The following is a 20,769-nucleotide window of genomic DNA, read 5'->3' as shown; positions in this document are numbered from 1 at the left end:
TGCATTACTGCGGATGAAGAAGAGTGAACAAATAAGTCATCAGACAAGTTTGCCGATTTTTTAGTGCCCATTAGAGCAGCACTCTGTTCCGTACTGTAACCTGTTAGGTTTGTTCCCAGTTCTTTATCTTTAATGCTCGATATGCTAACAGTAATTACCAAGAGAAAGCCTTCACAGTTTAACTATTTAATGTATGCCAAAATGATTGATGCACAGCTGTGGAGCCCTTTCTGCGAGATGCAGAAGAAGGTTCCTCTCCCAGCGCCAAGGTTCCTGCTCTTATACTACTCTGGCCGCCTTCCTGCAAGGAGGCGACTGCCTAGCCTGTGTGATAATGTGTGACCTTGTCATCTTAACCGAGAGCGACTTCTACATATGTGCAAAGGGTTTCATAGAGTAGAGAAAGCTAATAAAGCAAGAGAAGTGTTACAGCGATATAATGGCATAGCTCAAGCTCCCTAGCTAATCACATGTGCCAAAGAGGCCTATTCTAACAAACCGTTGGTGAGAATGGGTAGACGGGGAAGCCTGTAAGCGAGTCCCTCACTCGCATACTCCATCGCTTCTCTGCCTTTTGGCTAAGATAAAGTGTAGTATCTGTTCTTGGGTTTGGGGGATTAAGAGAGCTGACCGTAGAAGAGAGAATTTTAACCATAAAAGTGGTGATTTTACCCTTGCTTTTACTAATCAGTTCTGTTTTCATCCCAGCAAGTAAGTTGCTTTTAGAATTGGACCGAGCCATTTTTTACTTCACCTGGAAATCCAAGTCAGAGGGACTGAAGAGGGACACCATGAAGAAAAAGAAAAAAAAATAGAGGAGAAGGAGTCCCGAACTTAAAACTCTTCCTCGGAAGCAGATATGTTGCCCTGCACCTGCGAAGCGCGCTCGTTACACCAAATGCATCGAAAAGCCAAGCAATGACACGATTCTGGATGGGCTCATACTGTCACGGTTGGGTGGTGGAGCATGGAGCAGGACGACCAAGTGCAGCTCGGACCAGGGTTTATTGAAGCAACTCAAAATACAGACTCGGTAAACTGACATGACTTAAACAATAACTTGACTGACTGACCGGGACGTGGAACAAGAAGACAGCAGGACATGACGGCACCAAGACAGGACGACACACCGAACGACAGGAACCAAAACCAATGACCAAAACCAATGACCAAAACCAATGATCCGACAGGGAGAGAGGGGCAGACAGGACTTTTATACACGACAGGTAACGAGAGGCAGGTGGGAACAATCACACTGATCATGGGCACACAGGAGGGGAGGGGCGAGCACACAGACAGAAACCAAGACAGACACATAGTGGAGCAGGGCGAGACGTGACACATACCTCCGGAAACTAAAGCTAATACCCATCGACCAATGAATTCCTGTGTCTTTTAACGCGCCACCTTCTTATTTCTTCACCAAAAAGTTTTTGAAGAACTTTAAATTAGAGCAAGAAAATAGTGACATTTTAACAAGTCACAGATCTATGATCTCTGTCGTACAGCGGGAAGTGGTTTGTCCAGTGCTCGGACCCGCATTCGGCGAGCCCACAACAGTTTGGCACAACGTCAACCACCCCGCCCTCTCGAAACAAACTTGTTGGGACCTGTCGTGGATGGTGGCCCATGATGGCCTCCCAGTCAGGTCCGTTATGCACTCCCGGGGCATATCAGCGCTCTCAACGTGCCCCCGACCTGGCTGTGGCGCCCAGGAGTCAGTGTGGCACCTGCTCAGGTAGTTCATGGCTGCCGTATACCTGTGGGCGACCTGCAGTTCCCGGCAAGGGAAGTGTTGAATGCAGACATCAACATCTCAACAGACCCTTCGCACCCAGGTTGCAGCCTGTTTGAACTACTCCCCTCCGGACGCCGTTATAGAGCTCTGTACACTAAAACCAGCAGACACAGAGACAGCTTCTTCCCCCAGGCTGTCGCTCTGATGAACTCACACCACTCTTAGAGTCTCAGAGTCATTACTGTGCAATAACATCCCGCTTTCCACACCTTTTTTGTTTACACTGTTTGTACTATGTGTCCTCTCTGCATCCATTGCAGCCTGGTCATCCTCGAAGAGGGACCCTCCCATCTGTGGTCTCTTCTCAAGGTTTCTCATTTCCCCTAGCTGGAGTTATGAGTTTTTCCTTGCCCTCTTGGGAGTTTAAGATCAGTTTAAGATCAGGGGATGTTTGAGAATATCTTTCATTTTTCACATGTTGTTGTTAGTCACCTAAATGTTGAACAGAGGCTGTGATTTACCGAAGTCAAATTCCTTGTTTGGCACGCTCAAACATGGCGAATAAAAAACTCTTGAATCTTGAATCTTGAACCTTGTACTCTATGGGGTGAGCCCGTTGAAAATCAAGCAAGAAGACTTTACAAAGCAGTGGCTCACTTTTGCTGCCATCAAAGACGCCATGTGGACTTCCAGAAATTTGCTGGTAAGGAGGCACAGACAGACAAGGAAATGATGGAATTGGGCTAAAATGGTGCACGAAAACAGTGTGTATTCACCTTTATATTTTGCTTCATGTAGCCTTATCAAAATGAATAAAACTTCTCTCTGTATGTGCATTCACGTGTAACATTGAAGGAGGTAGATATTTTGTTTCAATATTTAAATAAATACCATCATTGTCTATTAAGACACTAAAAGTTGATGGAACATTTTTTGTAGGGCTGCTGTGTTTTAACAAGGAAAGACTCATGTGCTTATGGATGAAGACGACTTGTACTTGTGATTGTGCTTGTGAACAGTAAAGAGGAGTGCTTGTGCAATTGACAGGGTTGGTTATTGTTTTTTATTTAAAAACAATATTTTTTGCCAAATTACAATAGACTGGCATGTGCCAATTCAAATGGGTCCCACCAGAAGTTAAACTGCATTGACAAACGAAGCCCCTTCGTTAGTCATCACTTTACCGTGGAGGAGGGGTTTGCACGCCCCAATGATCCTAGCAGCCATCTTGTCTGGGGCTTCATGCCCCTGGTAGGGTCATCCATGGCAAACGGATCCTAGGTGAAGGGCCAGACAAAGCACGGCTCTCACAAGCCCCTTATGAAGAAAAACATAAATGGATTTTGTTTTCCCTCGCCCGGACGCGGGTCACCGGGCCCCACATCTGGAGCCAGGCGTGGAGGTGGGGCTCGAAGGCGAGCGTCTGGTGGCCAGGCCTTCGCCCACGGGGCCCGGCTGGGCACAGCCCGAAAAGGAAACATGGGTCCCCCTTCCCATGGGCTCACCACCTGCCGGAGGGGCCAAAGGGGTCGGGTGCAGTGCAAAATGGGCGGCGGAAAAAGGCAGGGACCTTGGCGGACCGATCCCTGGCTGCAGAAGCTGACTCTTGGGACATGGAATATCGCCTCTCTGACTGAAAAGGAGCCCGAGCTGGGCGTGGGAGGAGTTTGGCGAGGCCATGGAGAATGACTTCCGGATGGCTTCGAGGAAATTCTGGTCCACCATCCGGCGTCTCAGGAGGGGGAACCAGTGCACCGTCAACACTGTTTACACTGGAGATGACGTGCTGCTGACCTCGACACGGGATGTCGTGAGTCGGTGGGGAGAGTACTTTGAAGACCTCCTCAATTCCACCGACACGCCTTCCATTGTGGAAACAGGGCCTGGAGACTCTGAGGTGGACTCTCCAATCTCTGGGGTCGAACTCACTGAGGTAATCAAAAAAGTCCTCTGGGGCATGGCCCCGGGGGTGGATGAGATCCGCCCAGAGTTTTTAAAGGCTCTGGATGTTGTGGGACTATCATGGCTGACACGCCTCTACAGCATTGCGTGGACATCGGGGACGGTGCCTCTGGATTGGCAGACTGGGGTGGTGGTTCCCCTCTTTAAGACGGGAGACCGGAGGTTGTGTTCCAACTATAGGGGAATCACACTCCTCAGCCTCCCTGGTAAGGTCTATTCAGGGGTGCTGGAGATGATGGTCTGTCGGGAGGTCGAACCTCGGATTAAGGAGGAGCAGTGTGGCTTTTGTCCTGGCCATGGAACAGTGGACCAGCTCTACACCCTGGGCAGGATCCTCGAGGGGGCATGGGAGTTCGCCCAACCTGTCCACATGTGTTTTGTGGACTTGGAGAAGGGGTTCAATCGTGTCCTTCGGGAAGTTTTGTGGAGGGTGCTTCGGGAGTACGGGGTGCTGAGCCAACTGATAAGGGCGGTTTGGTCCCTGTATCACCAATACCAGAGTTTGGTCCGCATTTCTGGCAGTAAGTCAGATTCTTTCCCAGTGAGGGCTGGACTCTGCCAAGGCTGCCCTTTGTCACCGATTCTGTTCATAATGGTTATGGACAGAATTTCTACACGCAGCCAAGGCGTTGAGGGGGTCCAGTTCTGGGACCTCAGCATTGCGTCTCTGCTTTTTGCAGATGACGTGGTGCTGTTGGCTTCTTCAAGCCGTGATCTCCAGCTCTCACTGGGGTGGTTCGCAGCCGAGTGTGAAGTGGTCGGGATGAGGGTCAGCACCTCCAAATCCGAGGCCATGGTCCTCGGTCGGAAAAGGGTGGGATGCCCTCTCCGGATCGGGGATGAGATCCTGCCCCAAGTGGAGGAGTTCAAGTATCTTTGGGTCTTGTTCACGAGTGAGAGCAGGATGGAGCGCGAGATCGACAGGCGGTTTGGTGCAGCGTCGGCAGTAATGCGAACTCTGTACTAATCCGTCGTGGTGAAGAGAGAGCTGAGACAAAAGGCAAAGCTCTCAATTTACCGGTCGATCTACGCTCCTACCCTCAACTATGGTCACGAGCTTTGGGTCGTGACCGAAAGAACGAGATCCAGAATACAAGCGGCCGAAATGAGTTTCCTCTGCAGGGTGTCCGGGCTCTCCCTTGAGAAGCTTGGTCATCCGGGAGGGACTCGGAGTAGAGCCGCTGCTCTTCTACGGTGAGAGGAGCCAGATGAGGTGGCTCAGGCATCTCATCAGGATGCCTCCTGGACGCCTCCCTTTGGAAGTGTTCCGGACATGTCCCACCGGTAGGAGACCTCGCGGGCGATCCAGGACGTGCTGGAAAGACTATGTCTCTCGGCTGGCCTGGGAACGCCTTGGGATTCCCCGGGTTGAGTTGGATGAAGTGGCTGGGGAGAGGGAAGCCTGGGAGTCCCTCCTAAAGCTGTCTCCCCCTCGACCCAACCCGGATAAGCGGAATAGGATGGATAAATGGATGGATGATAAACGAGGTTTTAAACGTGATTGTCTGTCTGCACTCGGCATAATTTCTCTGTTTATGTGAACATGTTCACACGTGCCGGTATAAATTATGTGAACGTATGATTGTTGCACGGAGTATGATATAGGCGGCTATCCGTTGCAATATTGATATTCTTTCGCAGAGCATCAACAAATTGAGATATACTCTTATTGTTCCTCTCCACGGAAATGGTATACTCTTTATTGTTCCTCTCCACAGAAATCTTTAGTAAAAGGCGAAAGATTTATTCGATCTGAAGAGAAACGAGTGATCTGAAAATCTGAGTCAAAACGGGCCACCCCACTGCTGGTCTCACTAAATTCACAGGCGGTCTCACACTCAAATTGCAGCAACCATTCCTTCTAATACAAACAATAGAAGTTGATGGATTTACTATACTTACAAGGACTCAAGCAAAATAGAATGTTTAAACGAGTATTTTGTGTTCATTAATGTCTCACTTACTTTAAACATTGTTGGCGCACAGGATTGTAGGTATCTGATCGAACACTGATGGCGCTCGTTCTTTCAATTATATTGGGCGTCTATTTTGATTATTGATGGTAAAAACAGTTGTATGTCTTGGTACGTGTACTTTTGGTCTGAGAGAACGGGAAATGATCCCATCCCTGTGTTTTATTTGAAAATTTGTAATTTCATAACTTTATTCAACACAAATCGGGAAACAAAATACGATCGTAATTTCTCAAATGATTTTTCAAACTTCGGAAATGCTCTATGTCTCCCTTGTGTCGCAAATAATTGAGGCTTTTGACGTTGCTGGCATGGTTTGGAGTGTAATTCACCTCCACTGCGTTGGTGGCGTTTGATATTTGACATTAGAAAATATTTCTGTCATTTTACTTTAGAAAGTAAAAGTTGTTTTCTAGAAATCCATACTTGTGATGTATGAGGAACAACAATCGGGCGCATTCTTAAAAAGACAGACCTACAGCCGACAAAAAGGTTTTGATACGTTCATATCATATGACGAGTCAGGAACGTGGTAATTACATATTATTTTGCATTTGCTAATTTGGTGAATACAGTTTAACGAGCAAATGCACAGTGTTAGAGATTCGCTCAGTCCAACTTATTTTGCAAGAACCACACGGGAGACGAGTAAGTCCCTTTAGACACCTGCAGGTGGAGAGTCCATTCGTCGCTGTGCGTACAGCGATGTTCGAATGGAGGTCTGACTCTCGCCTCCTGCAAGAGCATTTTTATTAAGAGAAACAGGGTGGGGGTAAGAGTGGACTGAATAGAGAAAGCCCTTGACCTCTAGTCAAAACATAGCAAGGGGTGTTTTACGACTTTGTGTAGGATGGGACACGCTAGGTGATTTATCACAGGTTGCATTCCAACATAAGCATAAAACTAATCTAGCTAGGTTATTTATTACAGGCTGCATTCCAACATAATCATACGATAAGAATAATCTGGAGAACCCTGACACACAGTTCCAGAGTACAGTTAATTACATAATCAAAAGCGTTCAGTGTGTCACAGCATCGCAGACTTAAACTCCATGTGCATACTACTGCGCTTAATTTTTGTTTTCATCAGAAAGACCAGAGGAGAGCGCGAACACAGTCCCCCACTACCAGAAATAATGCAGTCAAGATTCACACAGTAGGGGAATTTGCAGAGGTCAGCACAACCGTAGTGCAATGGCTGAGCCTCACATGGGGTGAACCACCTTCTTGATCATGGGCCGACGTCTTTACCGCACACGCCATTTTCAGTCACGGGCTTAATTGCTAAAAACGTGTGGCACACATACACACTCAGTGGATGAAACAGGATTCGTAGAACTGTTTAAGTCAAAGTCAAAGTCAGCTTTATTGTCAATTTGTCCACATGCCGAAGACATACAAAGAAACCGAAATTTCGTTCCCCCCTATCCCATGGTGACAAGACATGGCCCACAACAGACAAACAAGTAAACAAGTATAACAAACGTGCTGAATAAATAATGAATAAATAACACAACAAATAAATAAATAAATAAGAGAAGCAAAAAAAGGAGCAAGTGTGCGTACAGCAGACATTCCAGAAAATAGCGCAACAGTGCCACACGCTACGCAGAAGGGGGTAGCGAGTTCAGGGCCCTAACAGCCTGGAGAAAGAAGCTGTTGGCGAGTCTGGTGGTGCGGGAGCGCAGGCTCCTATACCTCTTCCCAGAGGGCAGAAGGTCAAACAAAGAGTGAGCCGGGTGACTCACATCTCTGGCAATCGAGGTTGCCTTGCGGGCGAGATGGGAGGTGTAAATGTCCTTCAGGGAGGGGAGCGAAGCACCAATAATCTTACCAGCCGTATTCACTATGCGCTGCAGGGCCTTCAAGTTCTGTTCAGTGCAGTTACCACCCCAGACAGCGATGCAACTGGTGAGGACGCTCTCAATGGTGCCACGGTAGAATGTAGACAGGACTGCCTGAGGAGCACATGCACGCCTGAGCTTCCGCAGGAAGTACAGGCGGCGCTGAGCTTTCTTTGCCAGTGACGAGGTGTTTGCGGACCAGGAGAGGTCCTCACTGATGTGCACCCCCAGGAACTTGGTGCAGCTCACCCACTCCACCACAGCACCGTCGATGATCAGCGGCAGGTGTGTTGTGTGACCCTTCCGGAAGTCAACAACGATTTCCTTGGTCTTATTGACGTTCAGCAGGAGGTTGTTGTCCCTGCACCACATGGTCAGAAGGTCAACTTCCGACCTGTACCGAGTCTCGTCGCCCTTCGTGATGAGACCCACCAGAGTCGTGTCGTCAGCAAACTTCACTATGCGGTTGTCGCTGTAGGTCGCAGTGCAGTCATGCGTCAGCAGGGTGAAGAGCAATGGACTAAGCACGCAGCCCTGGGGGCCCCCGTGCATGCATTGCCTTTTTTAACCTGAGAACCCTAAAACTGTATGAATTTGTATTTATTGAAAACGTCCAACATTACCACTGAATAATATTTTTTTTCCTGAACAAGTTTTGAAAATGACAAATATATCAAATAACAATAACATAAACAGTTCACCGCCACACAGCCCCAAGCACCGGCATCGACTTCCAGGCGTGTGGCAGCGTGGACTTCCATCCCTGGAGGTGGCACTTCCAGCCACAGAGGTCGAAGAGAGCTCCATAGAATAGGACCGGGTGTGCGTGAAACATATAATAGTTTTTCAAACCTTCTGTGTCACTCCAAATCATTAAATCCTTCAAACTAGTGGTAGAGTGTCCGCCCTGAGACTGGAAGGTTGTGGGTTCAAACCCCGGCCGGGTCATACCTATAAAAATGGGACCCATTGCCTCCCTGCTTGGCACTCAACATTAAGGGGTGGAATTGGGTGTTAGATCACCAAATGATTCCCGAGCGCGGCACCGCTGCTGCTCACTGCTCCCCTCTCCCCCAGGGGATGGATCAAAATCACACGGGGATGGGTTGAATGCAGAGGACAAATCTCACCACACCCAGATGTGTGTGTGATGATCATTGGGAAAAAAAAACTCTCCGTCCTCTGTGTCACTTACAAGCAAAGCCACTAAAGATGCCGGTAGTACATGGGGCCCTTCGTCATCTTCGTCATCCCGTGATCGAATCCTTTGTCCTTTAAGTAAACAACCGCCGCGCCGCTGATGTCACTTGCAGTTCAAACTACAGTAATCCCTTGCTACATCACGGTTCGTTTATCCATTTTTCGTTTTTTTTTTTATTTTGAAAATTTGTGACAAAAAATCACGTATAAGTTGCTCCTCAGTATAGGTCGCCCCCCCACCCAAACTATGAAAAGAAACGTGACTTATAGTCCAGAAAATACGGTAATGACAACACACAATACAACAAAACACAACACAACAATACTTACCTTTCCTTTAAAATCTTTTTCTCTACCTAACACAGACAGATAATGGGAGAATGTGTCACAATGTGAAGGAGATGTATTGGGTAATGCAGAAACAAAATAAAAACTATTATTTAATGTTAGACACATTATCCACTAGGCTACTTTCCTCTTGACATTCATTAAATTGACAACGAAGGGACTTGAACCCCTTAATCTTCTGATCCAGTCAGTTAACTCCACTTGAATCTAGGCTGTAGATTTACTGTATATGCTCAAAAATCATTGCACTGCTATCACTTGTCAGAATTTCCTGTATGGCTATCTGGCCTAATGGATAAGATTTCAAATCTAAACAGGTATTCATGTCTAGTGTATCATCAAATTGAAAGAGGAAAATATGTCACGGTCGGGTGTGGAGCATGGAGCAGGACGACCAAGTGCAGCCCGGACCAGGGTCCACCGAAGCAACTCAAAATACAGACTCGGTAAACTGACATGACCTAAACAATAACTTGACTGACCAGGACGTGAAACAAGAAGACAGCAGGACACGACGGCACCAAGACAGCACGCCAACACCGAACGACAGCAACCAAAACCAAAACCAATGATCCGACAGGGAGAGAGGGGCAGACAGGACTTTTATACACGACAGGTAACGAGAGGCAGGTGGGAACAATCACACTGATCATGGGCACACAGGAGGGGAGGGGCGAGCACACAGACAGAAACCAAGACAGACACATAGTGGAGCAGTTGGGGGCGAGACGTGACAGAACCCCCCCCACAAGGGACGTCTCCCGACGTCCCAAAAAAAAAAAAAACTAGGGGAACCGAACCGCGCCGCACTCGGGCGGCGACTTGGGGAACCGAACCGCGCCGCACTCGGGCGGCGACTTGGGGAACCGAACCGCGCCGCACTCGGGCGGCGACTTGGGGAACCGAACCGCGCCGCACTCGGGCGGCGACTTGGGGAACCGAACCGCACCGCACTCGGGCGGCGACTTGGGGAACCGAACCGCACCGCACTCGGGCGGCGACTTGGGGAACCGAACCGCACCGCACTCGGGCGGCGACTTGGGGAACCGAACCGCACTCGAGCGGTGACTTGGGGGAACCGAACCGCACTCTGGCGGCGACTTCGGGGAACAGATCCGCACTCTGGCGGCGACTGCGGGGACAGATCCGCACTCTGGCGGCGACTGCGGGGACAGATCCGCACTCTGGCGGTGACTGCGGGGACAGATCCGCACTCTGGCGGCGACTGCGGGGACAGATCCGCACTCTGGCGGCGACTGCGGGGACAGATCCGCACTCTGGCGGCGACTGCGGGGACAGATCCGCACTCTGGCGGCGACTGCGGGGACAGATCCGCACTCTGGCGGCGACTGCGGGGACAGAACCGCACTCGGGCGGTGACTGCGGGGACAGATCCGCACTCTGGCGGTGACCTAGGGGACAGAGCCGCACTCTGGCGGTGACCTAGGGGACAGAGCCGCACTCTGGCGGTGACCTAGGGGACAGAGCCGCACTCTGGCGGTGACTTCGGGAACAGAACCGCGCTCGGGCGGCGACTTGGGGAACACAACAGCACACGGGCGGCGACTTGGGGAAACAGAACCGCACTCCGCGGAAACTCGGGGAAACACAACCGCACTGGGGCGGCGCCTTGGGAAGTCTGTACCGCGATCGGCGGCCACTCACAAAGTCCGTACAGTGATCGGCGACATTCGGAAGGCGGGGCTGTGCGCGGCGGCAAGAGCCATCACGCGCCGCAGCAGAGGGAGCGGAGCCAGGGACGATCGCGGGTCCGACGCAGATGGCTTGGATGTCTGGCGACGTTCGCGGGTCCTGCGACGCTGGGGTGGAGCCCGATGGCGGCCGTGAGTCTGATGACGCCGGGGGGGCACTCCGATAGCGGCCGCGGGTCCGGCGTCGCGGCAGCGAAGTCCGACGACGGTCGCAGAGCTGATGGCGCCGGGGGGGAATTCCGATGGCGGCCGTGAGCCCGGCGTCGCTGGAGCAAGATCCGATGGCGGCTGCAAGCCCATGGCGCTGGAACATGCTCGGATGTGGATCGGGCGTCGCAGCGGGAGCTGGTGGTGAAGGGTGGTCCAAGCGCTGGCCGCTGTGATGGTCGGATCATTCTGTCACGGTCGGGTGTGGAGCATGGAGCAGGACGACCAAGTGCAGCCCGGACCAGGGTCCACCGAAGCAACTCAAAATACAGACTCGGTAAACTGACATGACCTAAACAATAACTTGACTGACCGGGACGTGAAACAAGAAGACAGCAGGACACGACGGCACCAAGACAGCACGCCAACACCGAACGACAGCAACCAAAACCAAAACCAATGATCCGACAGGGAGAGAGGGGCAGACAGGACTTTTATACACGACAGGTAACGAGAGGCAGGTGGGAACAATCACACTGATCATGGGCACACAGGAGGGGAGGGGCGAGCACACAGACAGAAACCAAGACAGACACATAGTGGAGCAGTTGGGGGCGAGACGTGACAAAATATAGGTAAACTGTTTTTGTGCTGTTTTGATCTTTGTTGTGGTGACCCCAAATGTCAGTGACAAAAGCCAAAAGAAAGAGGCACATTTTTCATCTGATGTACAATTTTTAATTTGTTTCTCTTGACTCCAGTTGAGCAACCTGTGCTTGCTGATATTCACAATCCCTGCTTACTTTGCTGCCCTACCCCTTAAAAGAAGAAAAAGTTATTTTAGTCTGAGCAACCTGCTCCCTACTGAAAATAGGGTTTTCAACTAAGGTTTCCAACTAGGACTAGGGTTTCCAACTAGGGCTAGAGTTAGGGTTAGGGCTAGTTTGGACTAGGTATATAAAAAGTCTGCCCCACCTGAGGACCGAACTCTTGACCTTTAGATTGTGAGACTGGCATGCTAGCACCTGCATTAATGAGGCTGTGCATTTACAGTTTTACAATTCTTTTTTACTGTAAAATTGATCCAACCACCGGCCATTTCAATCAAACTGAACTTCACAGAAAGATAAAGTGACTTTTAGTCTGAGCATTCTGAAACTAGGGTTTCCAACTCGGGTTAGGGAAGCCAACTAAGGTTTCAAATTGTGGCCAGGGTTTCCAACTGGGGCTTCCAACGAGGATGAGGGTTTCCAATTCGGGCTAGAGTTAGGACTATATAAAAGTGTGCCCTGTGTGAGGGTCGAATTTACGACCTCCAGATTATGAGACTGACACACTACCACTTCCGCGAACGAGGCTATGCATTTGCAATTTGTGCAATTGTTTTTTACTGTAAAATTGATTCAACCACCGCCCATTTTGATCAAACTTAACTAGGCTAGGGCTAGGATTTCCAACTAGGACTAGGGTTTACAGGTAGGGCTAGATTTAGGGTTGGAATATATATAAATCATGCACCGTGTGAGGATCAAACTCTCGACTTTCAGATTACGACACTGACGCGCTACCGCCTGCGCCAACGAGAATTTGTGGCACCTGTCTTAAAATTCTATTTTACTGTAAAATTGATTCAACCACCGGCCATTTCCATCAAACTGAACTTCATCAAAAGAAAAAGGTACTTTTGTCTGACCATTCTCAAAGTTGGGTTTCCAACTGGGGCTAGGGTTTCCAACAAGGGCTCGAGTTAGGGTTAGGACTAAATAAGACATAGCCCCATGTGAGGGTTGAACTCACGACTTTCAGTTTACTAGACTGACGCGCTACCGCCTGCGCTACCGAGGCCATGAATAGTTGGTTTTACAGAGCTATTTTACTGTAAAATTGATTCAACCACTGGCCATTTCAATTAAACTCAACTTCACAGACAGTAAACCTTATTCTATGTATTATTTATTATTCTTTTCTATACTGTCAGAAAGGTTTTGGTTTCTGATTTCTTTTTTGTTGTGCTGACTCCCCCCCAATCTCCATTTTCAGTGCAACAAAGTGACAAAAACCAAAAGAAAAAATGCTTTCTCTATTGCACACTAGAGCCAGCATTTCCAACTAGGGCTAGGGTTTCCAACTAGGGTTCCAACTCCGGGTAGGGTTTCAAACTAGGAATTCCAACTGGGGCAAGGGTTTCCAATTAGGGTTTCCAACTCGGGCTGGGGTTTCCAACTAGAGACAACATTGGACAGCTGCCACTTGTTGGGAACCTTTAAATGTTTAGTCTTATCAACGAATGTGTTTCAGAGGCCAGATTTAAAACGTGGCTTCTGGTTTTCGTGAACCAAACCCATTAAAAAAAGTGAAAGAATGAAACAGTTCTTAATAGGAGAAGCCTGGTTAGCTCAGGTGGTAGAGCATGCAAGTCTTAATCTCAGGGTTGTGGGTTCTATCCCCATATTGGGCAGCCCACACTTGTCGGGAACCTTTGATTCTTTAGTCTTATCAATAGATGTGTTTCAGAGGCCACACTTAAAACATTTCTCTATTTCCCCTAACCCATTCAAAAAAAATGAAAAAATGAAACAATTCCAAGGTCGAAAAGCCTGGTTAGCTCAGTGGGGAGAACATGCGACTCTTAAACTCAGGGCCGTGGGTTCGGTTCCCACATTGGGCATCCTTGCTTGTTGGGAACCGTTAAACAGTCTTATCAAGGCCACACTGAAAACATGGAGTATTTCACATGGCGATGTGGCCTAATGGATAAGGCACCTGACTTCGGATCAGACGATCCCTTTCATAGTCAATTTAACGTGTCATGCTTTGAAATCAAAAACTTGACTTCAGTCTGAACCAACTCTTGACTGATTGATTGAACTTTATTCATCCCACAGCAGGGAAATTCACTTGTCACAGCAGCGCATATCAGTGCAATAATAATACGAGTGCAAGAATAAAACAAGTGCCAGAATTACAAAAAAGGGTAAATAACAGACAAGGATAAACACAAGTGCTGCTAGTAGAGACGAAACACATTCATTTTATCAGGCGGCATGCATGTTGTAAAGTCTGACAGCAGAGGGAATGAAGGACCTGAGGAACCGTTCCTTCCTACACCGAGGGTGCAAAAGTCTGCCGCTAAAGGAGCTGCTCAGGAACCGCACACTCTCATGGAGGTGGTGAGAGGTGTTGTCCATGATGGATTTAAGCTTAATCAACGTCCTCCTCTCACCCACAACCTCAATGGAGTCCAGGGGACAGCCCAGAACAGAGCTCGCTCTTCTGAGCATCTTATTCAGTCCCCCCCTGTCCCGGTCACTACTGCCCCCACCCCAGCAGACCACAGCGTAGATGATGGCCGAGGCCACCATAGAGTCATAGAAGGTCCGGAGGAGAGCCCTGCACACACCGAAGGACCTCAGTCTCCTCAGCAGATGGAGGCGACTCTGGCCCTTTTTGTACAGGATATGGGTGTGATCAGTCCAGTCCAGTCCAGTTTGTTGTTAAGGCGAACACCCAGGAATTTGTAGTTCTCCACTACCTCACTGTCCGATCCCTGGATGTTCATTGGAGTGAAGATGGGTGCTGTCCTCCCGAAGCTCACAATCAACCCCTTCGTCTTGCTGGTGTTGTTCACCTGATGCTGGTTGAGCTCACACCAGCTGACAAAGTCCTTGATGACCAACCTATATTCCAGATCGTTCCCCTCTGCGACATTTCAAACAATGGCCATGTCGTCGGAGAACTTCTGGATTTGGCAGTGTGCGGTGTCGTGGGTAAAGTCTGACGTGAACAGGGTGAAAAGGAAAGGAGCACCCTACCCTGGGGGACACCAGTGCTGCAGTGCACCACGTCGGACTCACTGCGATGTAACCTCACAAACTGCGGCCGGTCGGTGAGGAAGTCCGTTGTCCATGCAGTCAGGCACTGGTCCACACCCGCCTTCTCCATCTTCACCCTAAGCAGTGACGGCTGGATGGTGTTAAAAGCGCTGAAGAAAACAAAGAACATGATCTTCCCAGTGCTCCTGTTGTCCTCCAGGTGAAGCAGTGTTCTGTGCAGTAAATAAATCAATGCATTGTCCACCCCAACACCAGGCAGGTAAGCAAACTGCAGGGGGTCCAGCTGCGCTCCCACTAGTGAACGCAGGTGACCCAGGATGATCCTCTTCATAGTCTTCATCAGGTGGGAAGTCAAGGCAATAGGCCTGAAGTGGTTAGGCTCCTTGGGGCATGGCACCTTTGGTACAGGGACCACGCAGGAGGTCTTCCACAGTACTGGGACCTTGTTCAGGCTCAGGCTTAGGTTGAACAGGTACCTGACCACACCACTCAGCTGGTCCGCACAATCCCTGAGCAGTCTCGGCCAGATGCCGTCTGGGCCCGGGGTCTTCCCTGCTTTGATCTTTCTGAAGTGAACCTGAAGATCTGTAAAGAAGAGGGGGATGTCGGAAGACCGGGGTGATGGAGTGGAGACAGGAGACAGAAGAGTGACTCCGGGGGAGGGGGTTGGTGAGCTGGCGGGGGGGCTGGAGTGTCGAAGGTGGTAGAAAAAGATGCGGAGCGAGGTGAAGGGGTGGGGGGGAGGCGGAATCAAATCTGTTGAAGAACAGATTGAGTTCATGCACCTGTTGGATTTTGTCCACAATTTAGGGAGTGCACTATCTGCGCCTCACGGCAAAAGTCATTGCCAATCACCAGTTATCCAATTTACTCACTGTGTGCTCGTTTGATTTCTTCAGATTTAGGAAAATGCTAAGACACTGAAGCAGAAATTAGACTTACACAGGTTGGTTGAGTTCAATCACAATTCTTGTTCAGAAAGCTCTGTCTTCAGGAAAGTACAATACAGCGCTGGGCCTTTCAAGAGCGCAAAGTCTCCATTCAGAAAAGGCCACCTTCAAGGTTCTTTGGTCAGCTTATATTCAGTCGGCCAGTGTGGGCCGAGTTTGATGGGTGATGAGTCTTTGGGGTGGGGCAAGTTCACAGGAGAGTTTGATTCCATGGGAGTGGGTGCTGGTTCGGTGAGAGCTGGTTCCGTGGGGTTGGGTGCTGATTATGGGAGATTCGATTTGTGGGGGCTGTTGTTGTCCTTTCCGTCTTTCAGCCTTGACGATCGTCTTTGGCTTGGCTGTCTCCCTCTGGCACCTGCTGGTTTTATCTCCAAGTGACCTTCCTGTAAACATTCTTGCACATATACTGTTCCACCTCATCCATTCATCATTCTTTCAATTTTGTCATTTTGTACGGAATTATGTGAGCTTTTGGCTGTGACATCATCTACCTATTTATTAATGTTCCCTGACCATGCAAAGTTTGTACTCACCACTTACCATGTTTTTGTTTGTTTGTTCTTTTGATCTCCATGTACTTGCTTACGTCATCATATTCTTAGTTTAATCATGCTTTCAACCATATCTTTTCTTTGTTAGGCAAAATATTTCCCTCTGTCCAGAACGTTCAGTAGTAATCGAAAACTGGTGTCTAGAATTAGTCAAAACATAAGATACAATCAAGTACTGAACATTTTTAGACGACTTTGGCAGTGTCCGTGATTTAGAAAATCATCAGGCATGCATTGAACAGTTCCTTAAGGGTCATTAAGCTATTCAGGCAATATATCAAAAAACATTTGTTATTTCAAAGTGCTCAGAAATATATATATCAGATCATAAAGTTATAAAAACCTTTCTCATTACCACTTATCAAAAATGTCTAGTTATGTCTGTAAGGGAACGGACAGTACAGCCAAGTGCGTAGCGACGGACTTTATTGGAGAAGGGGATGATGGGAACAGCGGGCGCTGGAGCGGCGATCGGGCTGGAGAGGACAAACGATTCTGCGGGGGTTCCAAGTAGTCAAGCGGGTCCGTAGCTTCGGGACTGATGAGCAAGGCAGCATCAAGGGACAGACTGACACTCAGGTCTGCGCTGGCGGCGCTGATATAGTGCTGTCCATGAGCCCGTGGCAGGTGACGGCGATTCCATTGACAGGGGGGCGTGGTCCTGTCGCCGGTGGCACCAGCACGTGACAGAACCCCCCCCACAAGGGACGGCTCCCGACGTCCCCAGGAACCAAAAACAAAACAAAAAAAACAAAAAAGGAAGGCAATTCCCCGGGCGACCAGGTGGGGGGGTCAGCACACCGCCGAAACGGGAGCAGAAGACCCCGGTACCGGCGGGCAAGACCTCCCCTCGTCCCTCCTCGGGCGCCCGCGCCGAGGACCCGGTTGGTCCGGATGGCAGCGATGGAACTCCGTGATGAGCGAACGGTCGAGTATCCAGCGGCTCGGAACCCAGGAGCGGTGCGCGTCGTCATAACCCTCCCAGTCCACGAGGTATTGGAGACCACGACCGCGCCGCCGCGATCGGAGCAGGGAGCGGACAGCGTAAGCCGGGCCCCCCTCAACGAGCTGGGGCGGCGGCGGCGGAACGGGCGCCGGCGCCAACGCGCTCTCATGGATGGGCCGCACACGGGACACGTGGAACGTGGGGTGAACCTTCAGGGACTCTGGAAGGAGAAGACGGACTGCGGCCGGGCCAATCACCTTCTGAATAGGGAACGGTCCAACAAAGCGGGGCGCCAGTTTGCGGGATCCTGCTCGCAGCGGCAAATCCCGCGTCGAGAGCCACACACGCTGCCCCACTCTGTACTCCGGAGCCGGTGTCCGGTGCTTGTTCGCCTGGCGGGCGTAGCCTGAAACAGAGCGGAGAAGAGTGACCCGGGCCCTCGCCCAGGCGCGATGACAACGGCGGACACAAGCCTGGGCCGACGGGCACGCCGCACCACGCTCCTGGTGGGCGAACAAGGGTGGCTGGTACCCGAAGACGCAGTGGAAAGGCGAAAGTCCAGTAGCCGAGCTGGGGAGGGAATTGTGAGCGTACTCTACCCAGGGAAGCTGTTGGACCCACCCGCGCTGGTCCCCGGCGGCCATGCATCGGAGAGACCTGCCCAGTTCCTGGTTCAGGCGCTCCGCTTGACCGTTGGACTGAGGGTGAAACCCCGAGGAGAGGCTGGCCGTGGCGCCGAGGAGTCGGCAGAACTCCGTCCAGAAGGTGGAAGCGAATTGAGGTCCTCGGTCTGACACGATGTCCTGTGGGAGACCGTGGTGGCGAAACACCTCCCGCACCATGATGGACGCCGTCTGCTTCGCAGATGGGAGCTTAGGCAGAGGGATGAAATGCGTCATTTTGCTAAAACGGTCCACCACCGTGAGGACCACCGTGTTTCCCTCAGAGGGGGGGAGGCCCGTGACAAAGTCGATCGACAGGTGAGACCAGGGACGCTGGGGGACCGGCAAGGGTTGAAGCAGCCCGGCCGGAGGACGAGTAGACGTCTTGTAGCGGTTACAAATTGAGCAGGCTCTGACGTAATCGCTGGTGTCCACTTGCCAGGTGGGCCACCAGAAACGCTGTGCCACCACGTACCTCGTGCGTGCCGCGCCGGGATGACAGGCCAGGCGTGAGTCGTGCGCCCATTGCAGCACGGACGACCGCAGACCTTCAGGGACGAACAGGCGACCCTCCGGGCAGTTGCTGGGGCCGGGTTGATCGCGTGATGCGGCTTCCACTTGGCGTTCGATCTCCCATGTAAGAGCCGCCACCCGAACTGAGCTCGGGAGGATAGTGGGAGGCGGACCCTGTCCCTCCTCCCCCCCAGGAAACAAACGCGACAGGGCGTCCGCCTTCGCGTTACGGGAACCCGGTCTATAGGAAAGAGAGAACTCAAACCGGTCAAAGAACAGAGCCCACCGTGCTTGTCTTGCGTTCAGCCTCTTGGCCGATCGCAGATACTCCAAGTTGCGGTGGTCGGTCCAGACGATGAACGGAGTGGTGGCGCCCTCCAGCCAATGCCGCCACTCCTCCAAGGCCAACTTGACGGCGAGGAGCTCCCGATTCCCGATGTCATAGTTTCGTTCCGAGGCCGACAGACGGCGAGAAAAGAAGGCGCACGGGTGGAGGCGATCGTCTTGGTGGCTACGTTGAGACAGCACCGCCCCGACACCCACGTTCGAGGCGTCCACCTCTACCACGAACTGTCTGTCGGGATCGGGAACCCTGAGGATGGGAGCGGATGTGAACCTCCTCTTAAGCTCCTGAAATGCCCGTTCTGCCCGTTCCGTCCATTTGTACGGGGAGGCGGGGCTGGTAAGGGAGGTGAGGGGCGCGGCCACTGTGCTGTATCCACGGATAAAACGGCGATAAAAGTTCGCGAACCCTAAGAACTGTTGCAGTCGCTTGCGTGTTTCGGGAACAGGCCATGACGTGACCGCTTGCACCTTCCCAGGGTCCATCTCGATGGATCCCTCACGCACCACATAGCCGAGGAATCTGACAGAGGAGGCGTGGAACTCGCACTTCTCCGCCTTCACGTAGAGCGAATTCTCAAGGAGACGGCGCAGCACCGCCCGTACATGCTTGATGTGCTCAGGGAGCGAGCGTGAGAAAATGAGGATGTCGTCTAAATAAACGAACACAAATTTGTCCAGCATGTCTCGTAGCACGTCATTAATCAGTGACTGGAAAACCGCTGGGGCGTTGGTGAGCCCAAACGGAACCACCAAGTACTCGTAGTGTCCGCTCGGGGTGTTGAAAGCCGTCTTCCACTCGTCTCCCTCCCGGATGCGGATTAGGTGGTAGGCGTTGCGAAGATCCAGCTTGGTGAAAATGGTGGCTCCCTGAAGGCTCTCGAAGGCGGAAGACAGAAGAGGCAGAGGGTATCGGTTCTTCACAGTGATCTCGTTTAGTCCCCGGTAGTCGATACACGGGCGTAGCGTGCCCTCCTTCTTCTTCACGAAGAAGAACCCCGCTCCCGCAGGTGAAGAGGACGGTCGTATGATACCGGCTGCCAGGGACTCCCGGATGTATTCCTCCATAGCCCGGCGCTCAGGAGCGGACAGGGAGTAGACGCGTCCTTTGGGAGGGAAGGTGCCGGGTAACAGCTCGATAGCGCAGTCGTAGGACCGGTGTGGAGGAAGAGAAGTGGCCCTGGCTTTACTAAAAACCTCCTTGAGCTCGTGATAAAACGCTGGGACATTGGGGATGTCGGGACTGTACCTCGGCGGGGCTCTGCTGAGTGGGCTGGTGGCCGCCTTCAGGCACGCCTGATGGCAGCGTTCGCTCCACTGCCGAACAACCCCCACCTCCCAGTCCAGCACCGGGTTGTGCTGCCGCAACCAAGGGTGCCCCAGTATGAGCTGCTGTCCTGGGAGGGAGAGAAGAAAAAACTGGATGGTCTCGTGGTGATTGCCCGAGAGCAATAACTTAATTGGTTCCGTCACGAAAGCCACCTCGCCGATCAGACGGCCATCAATGGCACGTGCGGGAATAGACGGGCTCAGAGGGAGGAAGCCGACACCCCACTTGCGTGCCAGGCTAATGTCCATGATGTTCCCCTCCGCGCCGGAATCCACCAAGGCCGCCACGTTCTGGTCGCCCGCCGCGAGCTGGACGCGTGCCTGTAGCGTGAGCGTGCTGGGGCTGGGAGAGCCGGTGCTGGTCGAGCTCACGCGGATCCCCCGACGCCGCGTGAGCTCCGGCCTCTTTAACGGGCACCCCGCCACCCGATGGCCCCCCTCCCCACAGTAAAAACACAAGCCCAGTGAGGGGCGTCGACGGTGCTCCTCCGAGGGAACCCGAGCCCCTCCCAGATCCATGGGCTCGGCGGGTGGTGTGGTTGGCGGGTCCCCAGCAGACGGAGGAATGTGACCACACGGGTTTCGCGGGGACCTCCTCTCCCGATCGCGCCGCCGCGTCTGGATCCGCCGGTCTACTCGGGCCGCCAAGTCCATCGCGCCCCTCAGGGTTCGCGGGCGATCGTACGCAACCAGTCCATCTTTCATGTACTCAGCGAG

General features: G+C 51.6%; 1 non-coding gene and 2 pseudogenes across 1 annotated transcript; 1 reads left to right on the top strand and 2 right to left on the bottom strand.

The window, feature by feature from the left end:
* Nucleotides 1-558: 558 nt before the first annotated feature.
* On the top strand, nt 559-766 carry LOC125968150 (U2 spliceosomal RNA; annotated as a pseudogene).
* Nucleotides 767-5,385: 4,619 nt separating this feature from the next.
* LOC125968152 (U5 spliceosomal RNA) lies at nt 5,386-5,470 on the bottom strand (annotated as a pseudogene).
* A 1,301-nt stretch (nt 5,471-6,771) lies between these two features.
* Nucleotides 6,772-6,937, bottom strand: LOC125968142 (U1 spliceosomal RNA). Its single transcript, XR_007481087.1, has one exon. It is a non-coding gene; the product is annotated as a U1 spliceosomal RNA (small nuclear RNA).
* Between the last annotated feature and the right edge of the window lie 13,832 nt (nt 6,938-20,769).

This window comes from Syngnathus scovelli, unplaced genomic scaffold, assembly GCF_024217435.2.
Source record: "Syngnathus scovelli strain Florida unplaced genomic scaffold, RoL_Ssco_1.2 HiC_scaffold_45, whole genome shotgun sequence".
Lineage (NCBI taxonomy): Eukaryota > Metazoa > Chordata > Actinopteri > Syngnathiformes > Syngnathidae > Syngnathus > Syngnathus scovelli.
Note: the sequence above shows the minus strand (reverse complement) of the source record. Positions and strands in the feature narration are given on the sequence as shown.